Below are 18850 nucleotides of genomic sequence, written 5' to 3'. Positions count from 1 at the left end.
ATTTTATTCTCAATAAGTTCATTTCTATTCATTTTTTCCCTCAGAGCAATAGTTAACGAGATATTGGCAGTCAAATGTGAAAAACACGACATTTTCCCATTTTTTCTTCTTTTTTTGTTTATAACAATATGTTCCGGGCGTTTCCGGTCGGGGGGACTATGATTTTCCGATTCAGCGGATTTTTTTACATAGAATACGCTGGGTTTCGTTCAGTGAAATGGCAACATCCAGTTTATACTACTTTTAGAGCTAATTTGACTGGACTATTATGGAATTCATTCGATTTCTCCTTCGTACATTTTTCAGATGCGGAAGATTGTGTCTTACTTACCTACAACTAGAAATTTTGGGGATTTACTTTCAAATTGTAACGGTGGGTAAAATTGTTGAAAGAACTGTGAGGTTCGTGGTTCTATTTGTTAAATTTTTCTTGCAAACTTCTTCTTCTTGTTATCATATTCAGACGGTTTTATAAATGCGTCCCTGAAAGTAAAAATTTCCATATATTTTGAGAGGCTTTTTATGCAAGTGCTAGGAAGAGAGCGCTCCCTGCACTCCCGGAGTAGACACCAGCCATTTATGGAATGGATAGGTATCATGCTTGTGTTCGCACTCGCCTGAAGTCCGAAGGAAAAACGCTTTCTCTAACCACTCGAGTTTATTGCCTACCTCTACAGTACTACTGCTTAAATTCTAATATTACATACAGGCACTATTTTCTTATTAACTAGTACTACTATACAGTGGTATATGTGAAGGTATAATAAGTTCCATGTATGGCCCATTTTCCTCTTAAGTCTTATGTAGCGGCTGAAAAGACGGTGCTTTCTGTCTCTCCAGCAAATTGTAAGCGGTAGCCAGGAAAAAATACATTTCTATACAATAAATATCTCACGTATGTTCTTCTTATTTAGGGGCTGGAAAGACAGCACTTCCTGCCCCTCCTCCAGGAAATGCTAAGGGGTGGAAACGAAAAATACATGTTCGTTTTGCGATTCTAAATTGAAATTGACAGTTTTTTATCACGTTAAACTTTAATTGGAAACCCAAAGTAAACATTTGTTAATAAAGACTGCACAAAAATAATTTCGTACAAACATCTTGGAAGGCACTTTATATTAATATTAAATTAATATTTTCACTTGAAAAACGTTCCGAAATTTGACGGGTTAAAAGGGTGCACAAAAATTCAAGCAGCGATTCTGAAGCGAAAATTTAAACAACTACGTGTTATTTTATAGAGTCGCGAATGAGATGCTTTCGTGATTATTTATCATTTGTACTTTAAAACCATTACTTTAACAATTTGGAGCATAAAGACGAATCCTGATTCAGGAAAGATGTCTTTATATAAATAAAGCTTGACCACGATTTACACTTTTACTTCATTTTCATTTTCTGTAAACCTTGCGTCTCTTTTGTTTGCTGCTTTTTTCAGGATACCTCGAACCTGTTTCTTACTACACCAGAAACGAAATACGACAATGAATCGTTTGTTTGGTTCAAAATTTAATCAACGGGTAAATTTGAAATTTAAAGGTACCTCTACCTCTATTTTTAACTTGAAATTTCCTTTTATAATCGCAACTTGAAGTATTTTTTATTCATCCTTCGTCCTTTTTTTTGGTTGTCGTGCTCAGAGCCGTCCTTAGCAAATGCGAGGCCTGGAGCGAAATATTTTTTCGGGGCCAATGATTGCCGGAGGGAGGGGGTATGCAATACACCCGGAGGAGGGGGGTCCTCCACCGGAAATGTTTGCAAAATTAGACATGCAAAGTTGTCAATTTAAGCACTTTGAATGACTGTTACGCGGCGAAAGGGAGAGGAGGAGATCATGCAAGATGACTCACTCACCGGCGAGCGCGAGGCTTCGCTCGCGACTAATTAATATCTCGTGCGAATGAAAATTTCGTTCCTAGGTTTTTTAATCAATCAATAATAGTACAACCGTTGAGTGAAGGATTTAATTATTCCATGGTTGAACGTATTGCGCGGGTAGTCAGACAGCCATTTTATATATTATATTATACATGGTGTATATAAAATAATTCCCATAATAAGCCAGCATTCAGTTGTTTTTATTTCAGAATAAATGAGTAACGAAAAACAATTGAATTTTTTTAAATGGCAATGCACCTTTTCATTAGGCTCATTTGATAGAGATTTTTTCCCTTTTCGATGATATAACATAACACCTTTATTCAAAAAAATTTTTCAAAAAAATGTATCATATAATTAGACGAATAACATTAATCCAGATATCATACATCAAAATAAAACAAATGGCCGTGTACGTTTCTTATTAAACCTTGAAGACAAAACGAAATTAGCATTAAAATGGGTTTCATCGTAATGAATGTTCAAAATATTCATGATTAACTGCAAAGCATAACTTATCACAAAAAATAAAAATTAATTTCTTATTTCTTCTACACAAGTGCTGTGTTATGTCATTGAAAAGAGAAAAAATCTCTATCAAACAAACCTAATGAAAGTGTGCATTGCTACTTTAAAAAAATCAATTATTTTTCGTTACTCATTTGTTTTCTGAAATAAAAACAATGTAATGCTACCTTATTATGGGAATAAAATGTTAAACAACTTTCATATAGAAAAAGCTTTACCGAGATATATACTATATCCCATACATAATGGGCACCCTGTATATTTATATATTAAAATATTATTAATTATATTCATTCAACCAAAACTTATATTTATTTTTTAACGAGAGTAAGGCCTCATAGTGCGAGACCTTTTTCAGCGCGAGGCCTGGAGCGGCCGCTCCACTCGCTCCACCCTCTAAGGACGGCACTGGTCGTGCAGCCAGTCACCTGGTGGTTATTATAACTTATTCATTACCTTTTATTGTTTCCTACTCGTAATATTGTATTAGGGCGTGTCATAAAAATGAAAAAAAAGAAAAGGAAGAGGAAAACATTACCTTTACCATTACTTAAAACCTTGAGCACTTTATACACTTCTACAAAGACATCCAAGCATTCCAAGCAGTTTCGCTTACAACATTTTTTATTGATTCTTTAAAATCTGTGTGTGCTGGTTTTTAATTGAGGTTGGGAGGTGGTGAGGCTTGTTAAAATTAAATCACTCCCGAAGCGCCGATAGAATTCCATTTTACCCGTTGGTGTAGGTCAAGAATAGTCTGCCCGTAAATCTGGTTCCTCATTGTCCAAGGACGAGATGAGTATCGCCCGGCACTATAAAAAATAAATAAATTTATTTAAAATATTCATTTATTTAAGTTTAATTATATTTATTATATTAATTATACGCCAATAAGGGACGTGTTGTCTAGAGAGGCAGCTCGTGATGATTCAATAGAAATGAATACCAGATATCTAAATTTTGGTTTACTTAAATTAATGAAAAATTATCATTTAACTTTAAAAAAACTTCTCTCGCCACTTGCGACAGATACAGGGATTTTTAGGAAAATTCTTCTAGCTACAACAGTATTTGAATAATAAACTAATTAGTTGTTTTGGCCCAGATAATTTAAAACATCCAAAGATTTCATGGAAAAGGGTAACACAGGGTAAACATTTTGTTTGGAACACTGAATATTATATCTTCAAAACAACGTTTTTTTTTTATCCTAAATTATAAAAATTTGCTACCAATCTACGCACTTCAAATTTGTGGTCAGTGGCGTACTTCTGCGTTGTGAAGGGGGGTTTATTATTTTTTTTAATGGCAACCACTAGTTTTCATTACATATTCTTGAAGAGGAGGTACACTTTCTTCGATATAGCAGAATAAAAAATTGATTACATTACATAAGTAATCAAATTGAAGAGAAAAATCCCAGTTAAGGAAAATAATTGTGTTAAAATTAAATTAATAATTTCACTAGTTTGCGTTGAAAAAAACGTTATTCTTTTGTTGGTTATGTGAAAGCAACTTATTGTATCAAAAATCATTAAATAACTTAAGTAAATCCACATACTGAAAAATAATTTATGATAGCCTGCGTCTTCCGGGGATTTGGTGAGGTATTATTAAAGAATGAACTATTTTTAATATGACAACAACAAATCGGCATCTCTGCACCGCACGGTCCCGAATTACCCATTTAAACTCGTTGGGAATGTGAATGCTTATATCAGGATTAAGGGAAGAAAAGATTTAATGAATATTGAAAATAATAAAATTTGCAGTTGCATAAAAAATTATTTTGTATTTGAATTTTGATCGGGTTTAAGTTCCTGGCATTTTTTTATACGGGTTTTTATTCCGGGGTTACTTTTCCAGGGTGTTTTTTCCTAACATCGGTTTTCAGACATAATGATAAGGGATTTCACAGTATAAATACTGCTTTGCGCCTGTATCGGGTTATATTTTTGGATAAGGTAGGGGTTGTATGGAACTACCCATCCATTATCCAATAGTGTACCGTTTAGGGTAAAGCGGTTGGTTTCGACACCAAAAGTCCTTCGGGAAATTTTTTGTACAAAGCCACTAGTTTGGGGTTACATTATAATATTTTGCTTACATGCTAACCTACTTACTAAGATTCTTATACACGGTGTCCATTTTTCGAGTGCCACTATGGAGATCTCGCTTACCTTAAGAGATAGAAAGTTGGTTAAATGGGGGCAAAGTTGCGAATTTCCCTGCTGAATAACCATCTGAAAAGAAATTTAAAATATCATCAATAGTTCTGAAAATATCGCAAAAAAAAGAAACTTTCTGATTTTCGTTTTTAATTTTTTCATGACAAACTAGTCGTACTAGACATTTTTAATTAACACATTATTCGAACACTTTTCAATTGAGATTTCGAATGTGACATCTCGTTTTAAATAACTTTTAAGGTTACAGAGAAACACGTGTCAACTTTAGTTTTTCTTATGGGCACCATTTTTAATTTTGAGATTTTAAGTTTACGTCTTTTTTTCTCTTTACGACGATATATCACACATGGTGGTTCAGTATCACATTTTTCCTAAAATACAATTTTTAATTTTTTGGGAAGAGTGCTTTGGAAAAACAAAACGTTCTTTTATTGTGAACAAAAGTTTGACAGTTTGATGCATATGTACGGTTGCAGCATTGGCATCAGGGAACTAGATGTGTTGAGAAAATTCGATTTTCATATGAACAGAATTGAACCTTCGTTTTAAAAGAAAATTATGATTCAAATTAGAACAAAATACATAAGAATAAATAATATTTTAGCGATAAAAGTAGCACAAACGTAAATGACACTGCATTTTGTTCACAACAAAACAACGGTTTGTTTTTGCATAGCACTCTTCGCAGAAAATGAAAATTGTATTTTTAGAAAAAATGTGATACTGAACCACCATGTGTGATATATCGTTGTAAAGAGAAAAAAAAACCTAATCTCAAAATGTCAAAATCCAAAACGGGGCCCATAAAAAAAACTAATGTTGCCACGTGTTTCTCCGTTTACATACAGGGTAGTTTACCTACCATCACAGTGTATAAAGAGTAGTGCCATTCAAACTCTTTTTGAGCCCTCTTAAATGCCCTCGCACAGAATTCCTTCATCCTATATATTAATTATTATTGCTAGCTCAAGAAAAGGAAAACAATAGTGGAATCGAATGACAGAGGGACTTGCCTTATAACTATATGTTGATATGTATATTAAATAAAAATGTAACCAAGTCAATTAGAGACTATTCTTGTAAATTAAATAAGAGCTCTGATTTAATTATCTTTTATATACCAACAATCTTTTCATTCAAGTATTTATTTGCCATACGAAAACCTTAATTAAAAGTTGTTTTAAAGTTGTTTGTTTTTAGGGTTTGTTTCTGATTATTTTACTGCAGCACCCACAAGTCTTCCAGTATTCACTGAATAGAAAATTAGTCCCTTTACCAATCCATATACCTTACTTTGGTGTTATTAGTCGATAAAGCTGAAAGGAAAGGGTTTATGTTTACCCCAAACTACAAACTTCTTTTCGGCAATCAATTGGTGTACATAAACGCCGTAACTATCGTATTCGTAGTATCTTTATAATAATGATAATGACATGATTGCGGTTACAATGACAAACTGTGGTGCCTAATGGAATATAATTAATTAAAGTAATTAAATACGTTTATCGCAAAATAGTTGCAATATTGCAACTGTTTACACTCATGCAGGAAAATGTTTGTCACTCTGATAAGCTTATAGTAATCAATTAACTGACACCCCACTTACAAAATAACAGCACATATAAGCCTAAAAGGTTGTAAGTTAATTGATTAAACGTACGCGTTTTACTGATACCGTGTCCAAACAATTTTATTGGTTGGTAAGCTTTAACGTGCCAGATTATCTCCCTCTTCCCCTATTATGATAATCAATAACCCAATAAATTGTAATTGTATAACTCGATTCCATTTTGATAACAAAATAAATCTTCATCGGATACCGCGGCAAAAAAAATTTATTGAAAACGTGAGCAATCTGCAGGATGGGGTACAAAGCTTTATTTTGTTGCCTGAATGATGAACAGAACGTGTCACGTTTATTTGTTAGTCGTCCCCGTAATTTATCACGAGCGATTTTGTATCGATTACACAATTTGCACTAATTAAAAGCGTCCGTATAATTTAAACGTGTGCGCTATAAATATCAACAGGTGAATTAGGGAATCGGGAAGATTGTATTTAAAATTAGGGAAGTTGTCAACGGTACGGGATTAATTCTTTTGTATAAACAAGCTACGAGCTTAATTAAAGTAAACAGCTTCTCTAAAAATAACTTTATTGGAGAAATTAATCGCAACATTTTGGGGCATACAGCTTGCGTGTGCCCTGATTAGTGTAACATGCGGGCACTATGCAAGATTGTAAATTTTATTACCAAATTTAACATTCTTTCTTTAGGAAAAGATGGAAGATAACTGGAAAAGTGTAAATTTGGTTAAAGCGTTTCTAAATTTATCTTTTACAATCAAAATGTGGCACGTAATCGTCCAATAAAACGCATCTCGAAAGAACTTCATTGGCTGATACCGCGTACAGTTGATTCACCCTGTATACTGTGGCAAGTTATCCCAATTTTTAGATGTTCTGCTACGCACTTTTGTTGTTACGATGTTGAAGCTAAGTGTGTATTGGTCAATGCAATCTTTGTGTCGGCATGTATAGTAAAAAGTTTGTCCAAACAACGAACTGTGTAAAAACTTGCATTTTTAGAGGTTCTATCAACCAGAAAATACCCACTTTTTGGTCAAATTTTGAAACTAGGCCGGATCAGTTAGTACAACGTTTAGGCCAGTTTGTGCCATAAAACTTTTATCAGCAAAACATGCAGTTTGGAACTTATCCCGATTTTTAGATATTTTTGAAAAGAATATTTAATATGCTATCGTTTTAAATTCTGACTTGAATATACATTTTATTGCTTAGATGACTCCTGGATTAAATAAAAAATATTTTTCGTAATTTTTGTTGTTATATTTATACAGATTTTTATTTATATTGTTAAATTATATTTAATTTAATTCATGTTAATCTTGCAATTTGTGATTTTTATAACTTAAATTGCGTACTATTCTACTTACTATCAATATAGAACATACAAGACAATACAAATTAAGATATACAGGGTGTTCCACTAAACAAATGAGGTTTGGTCGGATGATTTTGAGCGCATTTTTGAAAAAAATACGCTATTATATTCGTTATTGCTGGCAGGCCGGCTGTCCGCGTGAGTTCTCCGCAACTACAATAGCTAGAGAATTCAAATTTTCACAAAAAGCTTTCTGCTATAGTGTAGATGTGCAGGCACTAGTCTATTTTGAGTTAGATTACTTATGAGATCGATAATTGAAGAAAATAATTTCGATATGGGTTTCGGAGGTGCTATAATTTTACCGTTAGATAGCGCTACCAGTATAAAAACTTATTATTTACTTTGTGATTTGTTCGCTCCCCGAGAGGGTATTTTGTGTACCGTTGACTTTTAACATAGAAAGTCGGCTGTGAAGTATTAAATTAACTCAGAGCTTGAAATCTCCAATATTACTCACCAATATCACGTTTTATTACTTTGTGCATGTAATAGACGTATACCTACATTTAAAATTTTTCAATATTAAGGTATAATTTGGAATCGTGACATCCATTTTGTGTTCAAACTCTAAATGGGATAATTTATTAATATTGAATAAAAGTTCTCTAAACCGTTCCCATATAATTTAATAAAACGAAGTAATACACTACATGTTTCGACCAACGGTCATCTTCAGGTGATCTGATCTACAAGATGGTAGAGATAATTGAGGAGAGACCATAGCTATAAAACTTACAATAGATGGAAAACAATTAAAAATCCAAAAGGGCAGTAAAACTGGAAAAGCCAACAACCATATCCGTGGTTGGTTGCAGAGTAAAATTGAAATTTGAAGAGGTTGATAAACTACATTTTTTGCAAGGGAGGGCCGAACCTAAAAACTGACATTAGACGACGGTATAAGCAACGATGAAACTTACGTATAAAAAAGTCAAAAGGTCAAAAGACGATATCCTAACTAATAAAATACCCAATTAAGGGCTTTGGAACTGGAAACCATCTGCACTTCCAAAATCAGTGCTCGGTTTAGCTAATCTTACCTTGTCATCGTTGACCCAGATCCTGGCATTGCATGTTAAACTAAGAGCCAATGGATCCTTCTTTGCTCTTCTCGCTCGACACAGTCATAATGAGCAGTTTTGGAGTTTAAGGTTCTTAGCAAAGAGGTACATGTATCCTTCATAGATTATGTATCTCTTTTCCCTTTTCGTTGTACCGAACTCCATTGTTACGCGCCCCGTATAGTTTGCACCGCCTAAATCTCATATCCATTATCAACTTTTTGTAATAAATCAAATTTCAACATTTAGCCTTAGGGACAAGTCCATTTTTGATGATATTTTCCTTGATTTCGGCATTTTAATGTGGCACTTAAATATTTATGTTGGTTAAACAATAGCCATACAATTTGTAGAGGAATAATTTTTTTAATAGTATTTATGAGGCAAGAATTCATACGTACAATCCTATGTACCTTTTTAAATGGAATGGACCATATCAAAGCAGTAGAGATTTTAGGTCACTTTAATAGCATCCATATCACTCAAAATCTGCAATTTAGTACTTATTTTATTGTAATCTCCGTATTAAACATGAGAGCACTTGCTAAAGGTAGGTACCATGAATGAAAATTTATTTAAAAAAAAACAAAAAAAAAGGTAAAAAGACACTCATCTGTGATGTAAATTGTCCATGCACTCATGTTCACAAGTAGACGGATGCTGCTAAACGCTGGTATCGGTCTATCAGCAAAACTGTCACCTGACATTTCTTAAACCTATTTACCCAGTTTTATTGTACCAATTCACAATCAAGGATTTTTTCATTTGGAAACCTTTTAGCCCGTACAAATAATATTGCAATAGGAATATAAAAGTCTAAATAAAATTTCAACAATTATTATTTGTTAATAGCTGCAAGTTAAGTTTCCTAGTTCTCTAACCTTCGATGTCGTCCATTTAAAGGACACATAACGAAATACGTATGTATTGTCTTAAAAGAATCTCAAGTAAATTATAATCATATTTGAACGTAAAACAAATAGATTCTTGAGAGTGTCCGTAAAATTAAAGAGATATGAACTGTAAAGTAACAAAAAAAGCAAAAAATGTTGATAAATATCGTGAAAAAAATTGATCTTGCTATAAATTATATGGCTATTATTTAAATAATATACTGAAATTGTGAAGATCCATGACTCTCAATGGGGTGCTTAAGAAGCTTCGGAGAAATAGCACCAAAATCTACCCATTTATTATTATAACAATTTTTATGGGGAGATTTTGGTGTTATTTCTCCGAAGCTAAATAATATACGGTGGTGCATTAGAAACGATACATTGTTATTTCTGTAAATTAAAATAATTTTCAAAAAACGCTTGGGCACGTCAAATTGATCATGGAAGGAAACAGTGTCTAAAATAAAACTTGCTCACTAATGTCTTTGTCTCGCATCGCTGACAGTGCAACCCTTAAAATCTTAAATGATGCATCGTTGGTAAGGTCGCCCATCTCTGATATAGGTACTTAATAATTACAAACATTTAAAAGAAAAAATCATCAATAACGACCTGTTCCTAAAACGTTTCAAGATTTTCAAAACCCTTACTGTTTTGATTATTAACAATCTCTTAAAAAATGCCAGAATTTTTCCATGTATCTCTTCAAACTATAAAATAAATAACAGTAAGAAAATCAAAAAGAAACTTTTAAGTTCATTCACTACCACAGTTGTAGCAAAGATAACGCAAAAAAATAAGCAGTTAGTGTAATTTTACTCAGTCACCAATAATCAACATATAGCCATATGTGGTCAAAGAAACGTAAAACTGGATTTAAAAAAACTGGAAACTTACCTTTTCTGAACCCCACCACAACACTACCACCAGAAATAAAATTTTTTTAAATTAAAAAAAAAGTATACACAAAATCAAAACCCGTGCTCAGATAAATTTTAAAATACCACTCTGTCAAACGTTCAAGAATGAAGATACTATACAGGCGTTAAAGTTCTAATTAGTTGTGGTCATACGTACTTAAACCTGATTTTTCAGACCTAATTACTTTTACCTTGTAATAAACCCTATTCATCTTCCAGAAATAATAGAAAGGATGTGATTACGATATTTCTCTTATTGTTTCTTTATGAAGTGCAATTTGTGTTATCGGGGTCTTTTCAAATTTACCTTTAATTATAATATTATCCTAATTACTTATCCAAATTTAGTGCCATCTATGAAATACATTGTTTTATTGTCATTTATACATACTCGTTTTGTCTAAAATAAATTTAATTCATTTCCTTTGTCACCCTTTTCAACTAAAGAAATAAAGAACAATGTTTATGTTTTTTCATTAAGAAATCTTTATGTAAGGGAGCGTTAAAATTACCTACTTCCTTTTTCTATTTTCATCTTGATCTTATAATGTAAATATTTTTATTTCATACTATCTAGTAATCGCCGCTTTCCCAGACTGATTTGAGTCTGGTAAATCGTATTTTACCAGACTGAAAATTTTTACCAGACTGGAAATTTTGCCTAGCAACCGTAACTGACATCCATCTAAACGTATGCATTGATATTTGTCAAACTACTGTCATCAAACAAATCAAGTGATCGACTTTTGCTTTTATTTTAATGTGTACCTACAACATTCTAATCAAAATGGTATTTTAATAGAAATAGAGCAGTATGAAATAAAATGTTTTTTCTATTTCGGTGTCACAATGATGATTTTGTACAATTGTTTTCGGCCGAAAACAGTTGTACAAAGACAGTGATTATAGTCGTTTTTTTTTGGTAACTCATCTCTTAAGTTAGCAGTTACTAGTTAGTACAAGTAGGTACTTCGTTGGGTACTTCATTGTTTGAACTTCAAAATGTCAGTATTACTACGCTGCCAACCTAAAACTTAACGGCATAAAAAGTGTTCCCAACATAAAACATGTTAGTTCTAATGTTCCCTATAGTTTCTGATAATGATTTTTTTAATTAAATTAAAGCACCGAAATAGAAAAAATAGTATGAAAAACGCGTGTTACAATGCTTTATTGTAATACTCCTATCTTGCGGACACTCGTGGCTACCCTTCGCGTCGCCACTCGTGCCACAAGATAGTCGTATTACAATAGGTCGCATTGTAACACTTGTCTTTCAATATACTATTTCGTACTTCCGAGACTAAAGTGACAACTTCACTCCATTATGACAAGTACTGAAGTGTCACTTTTTGTCCCGCCGGGATTAAATTTTACGAAAATCCCGGAAGGATGAATTTACTAACAAAGCAATTTCAGTAGGTTGTTCCACATTTTGTATGCGGCACTACTTCTTAAACGCATCGTACTGCTGCTCATATAGTTTTTTTGGATTTCGGTGGTATCAATTCTTTACCTACTTTGGCTGCTTTTTATCAATATCAAATACACCTTTGTCACCCACCACCAAAATTATGACACTAGCAATGACAGTTCCTATGGTAACTTGTTGAGCAGCGATTTTTTGAAAGAACGCGTTCTCTAACTCCATACATATTAAGTGTTTCAGTTTCGGAAGTACGAAAAATATCGTATATACCTTGCGACTGAAGTAGTGGTCTTAATCCCTCAGGTAAATTATGGCCCTCCCTTCGGTCGGGCCATAAACTTTACCTTCGGGATTAAAAGTACTATCCCGCGGTATATAATATACTATTACATTATTTGTATGTCAAATCAGTTTACGTTACTCGTTTCGAAATTCCTGCCTCAGCTACGCTTCGGCAGTAAACATCTCACTCGCTAACGTAAACCTTGATTTACCATACTCATATGTAAATAACTATTAACTTTAGACTTATCACTTTGTTTGTGTACGGTATTATATGTTGATTCTGTTTTTTAATATTAAGAGCGTCTCAAAAGTAGCGAATATAGCGACATAATATTGTAGATATACTATAACTAAGTATAACTATTTGGTATTTAATTACTCCACAAAAGACGTTTCAGTTACCTATTCTTATTTTCTCAAAACGAAAGCGCAGTAGATAAAAATTATGTGTTCTTAAATTACAGGATTTAACTATATCAGACTCTTCATACAACTTCAAAAAAAACCAGCGTGATTATATTTAAGAAATGGAAATACTTAAAGAATCGCGATTTGTTGAAAATGAAAGACCAAATAACTATTCTTTGAAATATTTTTCCATGAAGTAGATGTTTCCCAAGACGTGCACTACTACATACATTCTGTAAAGGCAATCGTCTAGTAGCCTCTTAAAAATATTTAATTTTAATAAACCAAACATTTACAGAATTATCCGGGTGTGAATTATTCGGGAGCGAATTTTTCGAGTGCGAATTGTCCGGGTCCGAATTATCCGGGAGCGAAATGTCCGAGTGCGAATTATGCAGGTGCGAAATATCCTGGGAGCGAAATGTCCGGGTGCGAATTGTCCGAGCGCGTATTGTCCGCACAAGGAGTGTTAGGATTACCCCTTCATTCCTATTCGTCGTAGTTGGCGTGGATTATGTAGTTCTGATTGGTGTCCTCACTGACTCGTGATGCCTTGCTTTATTGCTTAAAATTTATCTCTCTTATATCCTTAACATTTGGAGGAGTCTGGAAAGCCAACATAAAGTAAACAAAATTTTATTTAAAACGCATATTGACACAAGCCGGACTTTGAAGAGTTTTACACAATTCTAACCCATTTTAACTACCGTCCGTTAGCACCCTATTTCCCATGTAAAAATCCCAAAGGTGACTCGACAGCAACTCATGTTTGATCACATAGTATTTCGTAACACCCCTTAATTTGCAAAGATCGTTTAATACGTTAAAAATTGAAGCTGCTTACGTTCAGCCCTGTTTTTCATGTTTGGTGACTTGTTTGATATATACGACCGTTTTGGGGATAACATAAAGTACCTAAACAAAAAATTATCACTTATGCACAATGTCGAACTTCTTTTCGCCCTATTTTGTAATGGCGAGTTCATGTTTTCGTAAAGCGTCCTGCTATTCGTGGCGCATTTGGCCTTTCAACACGGAATGCTGATATATGAGGCACAAAGTTGCGGTTGCCGTTAATTATACGCGAATTAAATTAACCAAATAATCGAATTTCATTTCAATTGCTCGAACGAGAATCTTCTAATTGCTTTACTATTGGGAAACGTTAAGTGGTGAGTACGAAATTTAGGAAAAAATGCACTGGCAGGTCTAATTAGATTTTTTTGTTATCGAGGAATATTGAGTTATCTCAATCCCGCGGGACTTAATTTGGCGTACTATCATAAATTACGGGCCCCTTGGCTTCTTCTCTCTGGTACAGAAAAAATTTCTAATTAAACGTGCCAGTTACTTTGTAAAGAGAACCGGAAGGCAAGTTTCTGTAACGGCCAGTATTAATACAACGAAAATCATTGCCAACAATATTGGGGGTGTTTTAACGGAGAATCTAAAATTCCTAAAAATGCTTAAGGTTAAATTAATTAAAACTTCGAACACCAAAGGTTTGTTTTTGTGGTTGGTGCACAACACAAAAAAAACCTTTAAGCATAGATGTCAAAACTTTTAATTTTACACTTAAAAATTCTGCTTTCATCACGTCTCTTTTAGTAACGCTGTCTTTCGATTGCTTTTTTAAATTAAAATATATACTTCGACGTTGACTTTACGGCAAATTATGTCTTGTAAAACTTTATACTAAATAATCAAATACCAATTCGATAGTATTATAGGCTCATACCGGTACCGACACATGAGAGGCCGAGATGACGCATCCCCACTATTCATATTTTATTAATTGCACCTACTAGACTAGTGCGCTCCTCCCGCAGACTCCAAATTGGTCTCTCGCTTTCTTTTGTGTCGGTACCAGTCCCAATTTCTACACGGCACAAATTTGATTATTTTTTTCCACAGTTTTGACAATGTTTAGATTTAATTTAGTCATTTTCAGGGTGTCAGTATGCATCTTTGTTGCAGCAGGAAGGGTGGTTATTAGAGCTTACGACATAGGCCACGCGTCATTCGTAACCTACCTACTTTCCATACAGTTACAGAAGTCGATTTTTATTTGGGCTTACAACATTATCGTCTGGCTCATAACTTATTCAAAATTATATTATGCGTTAAGCGAGAGTTCCGCTGCTTTCAAAGTATTAGCAGAAAGTTGAGCGTAAAGAAGGTATATTAATTATTAATATTTATTTAAACGCCTAGGATTTGCAAAGGTAAACGTTCAATACATACTAAATAAACTGTTTCGTCGTCAGCAAAACGAAATCACCCCTAAACGTACTTACCTAAATTTAAATTGGATACCTACTATTATAGTTTATTCAAACCCCCCAACGGCGATTTCTTTCCCGTCCTTTAGATCCTCACGGATTGCAAATTAAAACTTAATGTAGATCATTATACAGAGGTATACAAATTGATTTGAGCGTGAAAGTTTACTTCGGTTTCAATTTGCATTCATATGTCGATTACTTTCGGTTTTCAGTTTTCGGTGTAATTTCGATTCGCTGAAATCCAAGATTTTTCAATTTTCCCAAAAAGACGTGAAAGCTTCAGGATTGGGGAAGGAAAACTAAATCAACATTACCTACGTTATGTCATAAATCTGTTTTTTGTAAATTTGTTCTCCATCAAACGAAAAAAGGAGACGGACACGTCGGTTGAACATGAAACGCAATTGCATCTGAGAAAAATTCAGTTAAACTTGTACGCGAAGTCAATAAAAACGGCTTTTCGGAAAATAGCAGTTTCTATGCATAGAAATTTCTTTTCCCGAAATCATCATGCCTACTTACGTCAGGAAACTTTCAATTCCGTGGCAGTGTCCATTTTTCCGAGATATAATTGCCACAAGAAAAACAATGCAAAAATTGAAGATTTATTTCCAAATGAAGTACTAAGTATTCAGTATCGCCGATTTTGTAATTTTTTCTCTATCGAGTGTAAAAATCCAACATCGCGTTTGTAAGAAATAAGAAAGTTGCCGTGATTTACTCGAATCCTACAAGTCATAAAAATTTCATTTTAGCACCATCAGAAAGATGAGAAATCACTACTAATCGGAGTAAAATGTAGAGTCCGCTGGCTTTAAACGGTTATAAAAAAAAACTACCCAACCGATTTTTATCAAATAAAGCGTAATATAATCGTCAACTATTTCTACGTATCCGTACGTAATGTCATATTTCTTGTTAAATTTGGGAAGATGTGATAGTGAATAAGTGAAATATGTACGGGAAAGCGCGCTTTTTCAATGAAAGTATACGAACTCAGAACTTTAGGATTTAATTACAAAAAAAGTATTCACTCAAATGGGATAATGTTTACGTATGTGATAGAATACACCTTTAACTATACGTCGATACATTTTTATGCATTTCTGTATAATTACGCAAACGTTACAGCGATAAAATGACAGACGCGTTTATTCGCTTATTATAAGATACACTTTAAAAAGTTTTGTTCATATCGATAAAGGACAATTACAAATGATATGATCACGGAATAGAATCAATGACAAAAAAATGTGAAGGGCTGCAGGAATTAATATATTTTGAGCGAAAAAGATAAACGCAACACCTCGAGCGGAGTTGGGGGGAAGGTCATTTAATCGCAAAGTTGTACCTTGCAGCAACGTTTCGTATAAAGCGGCACACACGCTAAGTACATGGTTAAGTAATATATGCATGGAATTGTTATTATGTTTGCCGCACATCACACATGAAAACCGCAGGTTATTATTCATCTTGTTTCGTACGTAGAGTATTGGCTAATTTACACAAAAACAAACATCCACAAGTTGTTTTCAGACAATATGTACGCATTTATGGCGTTTGCTATTTTATTCATCTTATAAAAAAAGAATGAAGTCGTTTCCTTCAATAATAGCTGCGTTGCAATGTTTTTGCTTTTCCGCTAATTACGCAAAAAGGGAACAAGATATTTCCATAATTTTTTCTACAATAGCTACAGCAAGAATTGGGTTATGTAATACCCGAAATGTATGAATTTTCGTGGAAAAATAAACTATTTATGGACCTGTACAGTTGAGCATCGCGACAAATCACGCATTTTAGAGTACTTTTTTGTGAGGAAAATTCGATAACGTAAAAAGTCCTGGCAGCAAAAATTTACAATTTACGTATGTTAACAACAACTGATACGTTCCAAAAATTTCATTAATATCGGCTCCAGCGATTTTGAGATTTGAGCCTTCAAAGTGAGCGGACTCTACATTTTACTCCGATAGTAAGCGTATGTTAAAATTATTTTGTGATACCTTTGAAAATAAGTGAACGCTAGTCCGTTCTCGATAATGACATTTTTCAATTTTAATTAAAAATAAAATTCTGCACAACTTTTCCTATTTAAGCGACTTTGTATCTTTTGCGGTTTACGAGGTCCCCATAGTGAGAATGAAAAACAAACTCACTCTGTATAATTTTTTTCTTTAACCCAAAAATGTTTGGGCCAAATTTCCCGCCCCCTATGCTCCAGCCTACTCAGCCTCCAGGTCACTGCAACCAGGAACTGTAATGACCTCTGCATATCGTTCTCCAGACGTAAGATAAAAGCCAAATCGCTATATATACTTGGTAAACAACTGTTCAATAAATTACCAATAGCATTTAAATCTCTAACAACATTAAAAAGCTTTAAACACGCATTAACATCACATCTACTGATGGAGAAGGAATTTTATTCCCTTGAAGAATATTTTAATTCGTTCTAGCGTCTTGTATGTTTTATATTTTAGTGTAAATTTTAACATGTCCTATATTACATTTAGGTGATCTATTGGAAAAAAAAATTATTATAAATTAGATCAACGCTTTAATGGGGATAGAAGCGATCCTTAAAATTGAAATAGGGAAGAAAGGTTGAGCGACACCTCATTTTAAAGGTCATTAAAATGTCTTTTTTAGAATATTACATACTTGTTTTGCGTTTATGAGTGGCCTAAAAGTTTGAAATGATAAGTTCTTCCTCATGTGTAATAAATATTATTGAAAAAAGCTCTTTAAAGATCCTCTTCAATCATAGAGTATTACCTATTCTAGAAAATACCAACAATTTATCTGTGACATGACATGGTTACTACCACAGGTGTAACTAAGTAGGTAGTTATTTACCTACCGTAAATCCTGCAGGTAATGCTAGAAAAGAAAAGAAACTGTTCTATTACTGCCAGCTGTTTGTTCAATTTTCACGCACTTTTCGCCCTAAATACGGACCCATTTAGCGTCAACCCCGATATGATCCAATTGAAGAGGAGCTTTGCTTTCTTTTATTGTGTGCGCTAAAATCGCAAACTGACGAGAAACCGCAAAATAAAGCCATCGAATGTGAATTCAATACAAAAATTGCTGCATCAGAACGTTTCATGCAAAACGTCTATTTAAAGCTTTTGAAAACGCGCTGGAAAATTCCATTGAATTGTTTAATCGAGATATAACATTTACATTTTCATATAAAGCGAATTTCAAACTTTTGTTCAAAGCACAGACGGATTATCGATACCGTGTTTAATCAAGCGATTTGGTACACACGACTTCATTCAACAAATCAGTACGTATACATAAATCAATGTAGCCTACGTAATCGTAAAAAAAATCGTAAGGGTTTACTTACTGATATTGAAATTTTTATGAAATTGCCTTTTTATTTTATTACACTTTTCTCTACACGCATTGCGGATGGCACATAAAACTTACCCTTTTCACTATATCCAGCAATTTGTCATTGTGTAAAGACGGTAATTGCTTTGTCAAGTACTTTCATTTCTCGGGCACGTAGCTCTTTTATAAGAAGTGCCTACATAAACTCTTTCGACACCGCAATTTTATAGTTAATTTTATATTGCTCGACCTTCGGCAAGTAAATAAATTAATGTAATAAATAATGGAAAATTAACTTTTAGGATACGATCCATAATAAATGTCAAATACAACAAATTATTTCAAAAAACCTTTAGGTACAACAGAATTTCTTCACGATCACATTTTCACACAAAAATATTACCTATTATTAGGTTTCAGGAAATTGGGAAGGTCGTTTTTGTGTATTACAAAAAGCAGTGGTACCAACATTTATTTATTTATTTGTTTAACCACACACCATACAGAATAAAAATTCCAATTACATGGCACTGAGGCTCTGAACAAACATTAGGACTTAAGATCTAATTTGATTTATTATTGCATTTAGGGGATCGTGAAAAAAGTCGATATCATTAACTGAGGACGACTTATTTAAAGTGATCAAGATCTTAATAAG

General features: G+C 33.5%; 1 long non-coding RNA gene across 1 annotated transcript; it reads right to left on the bottom strand.

The window, feature by feature from the left end:
- Positions 1 to 2667: 2667 nt before the first annotated feature.
- On the bottom strand, positions 2668 to 18373 carry LOC116161910. The gene is made up of 3 exons (XR_004143447.1): positions 18289 to 18373; positions 4587 to 4649; positions 2668 to 3218 (listed from the first exon to the last, which is right to left on the bottom strand). It is a non-coding gene; the product is annotated as an uncharacterized LOC116161910 (long non-coding RNA).
- Positions 18374 to 18850: the final 477 nt, after the last annotated feature.

The sequence above is a fragment of the Photinus pyralis genome, unplaced genomic scaffold, assembly GCF_008802855.1.
Source record: "Photinus pyralis isolate 1611_PpyrPB1 unplaced genomic scaffold, Ppyr1.3 Ppyr1.4_LG10, whole genome shotgun sequence".
NCBI lineage: Eukaryota > Metazoa > Arthropoda > Insecta > Coleoptera > Lampyridae > Photinus > Photinus pyralis.
This window is presented reverse-complemented; position numbering and strand designations above follow the sequence as displayed.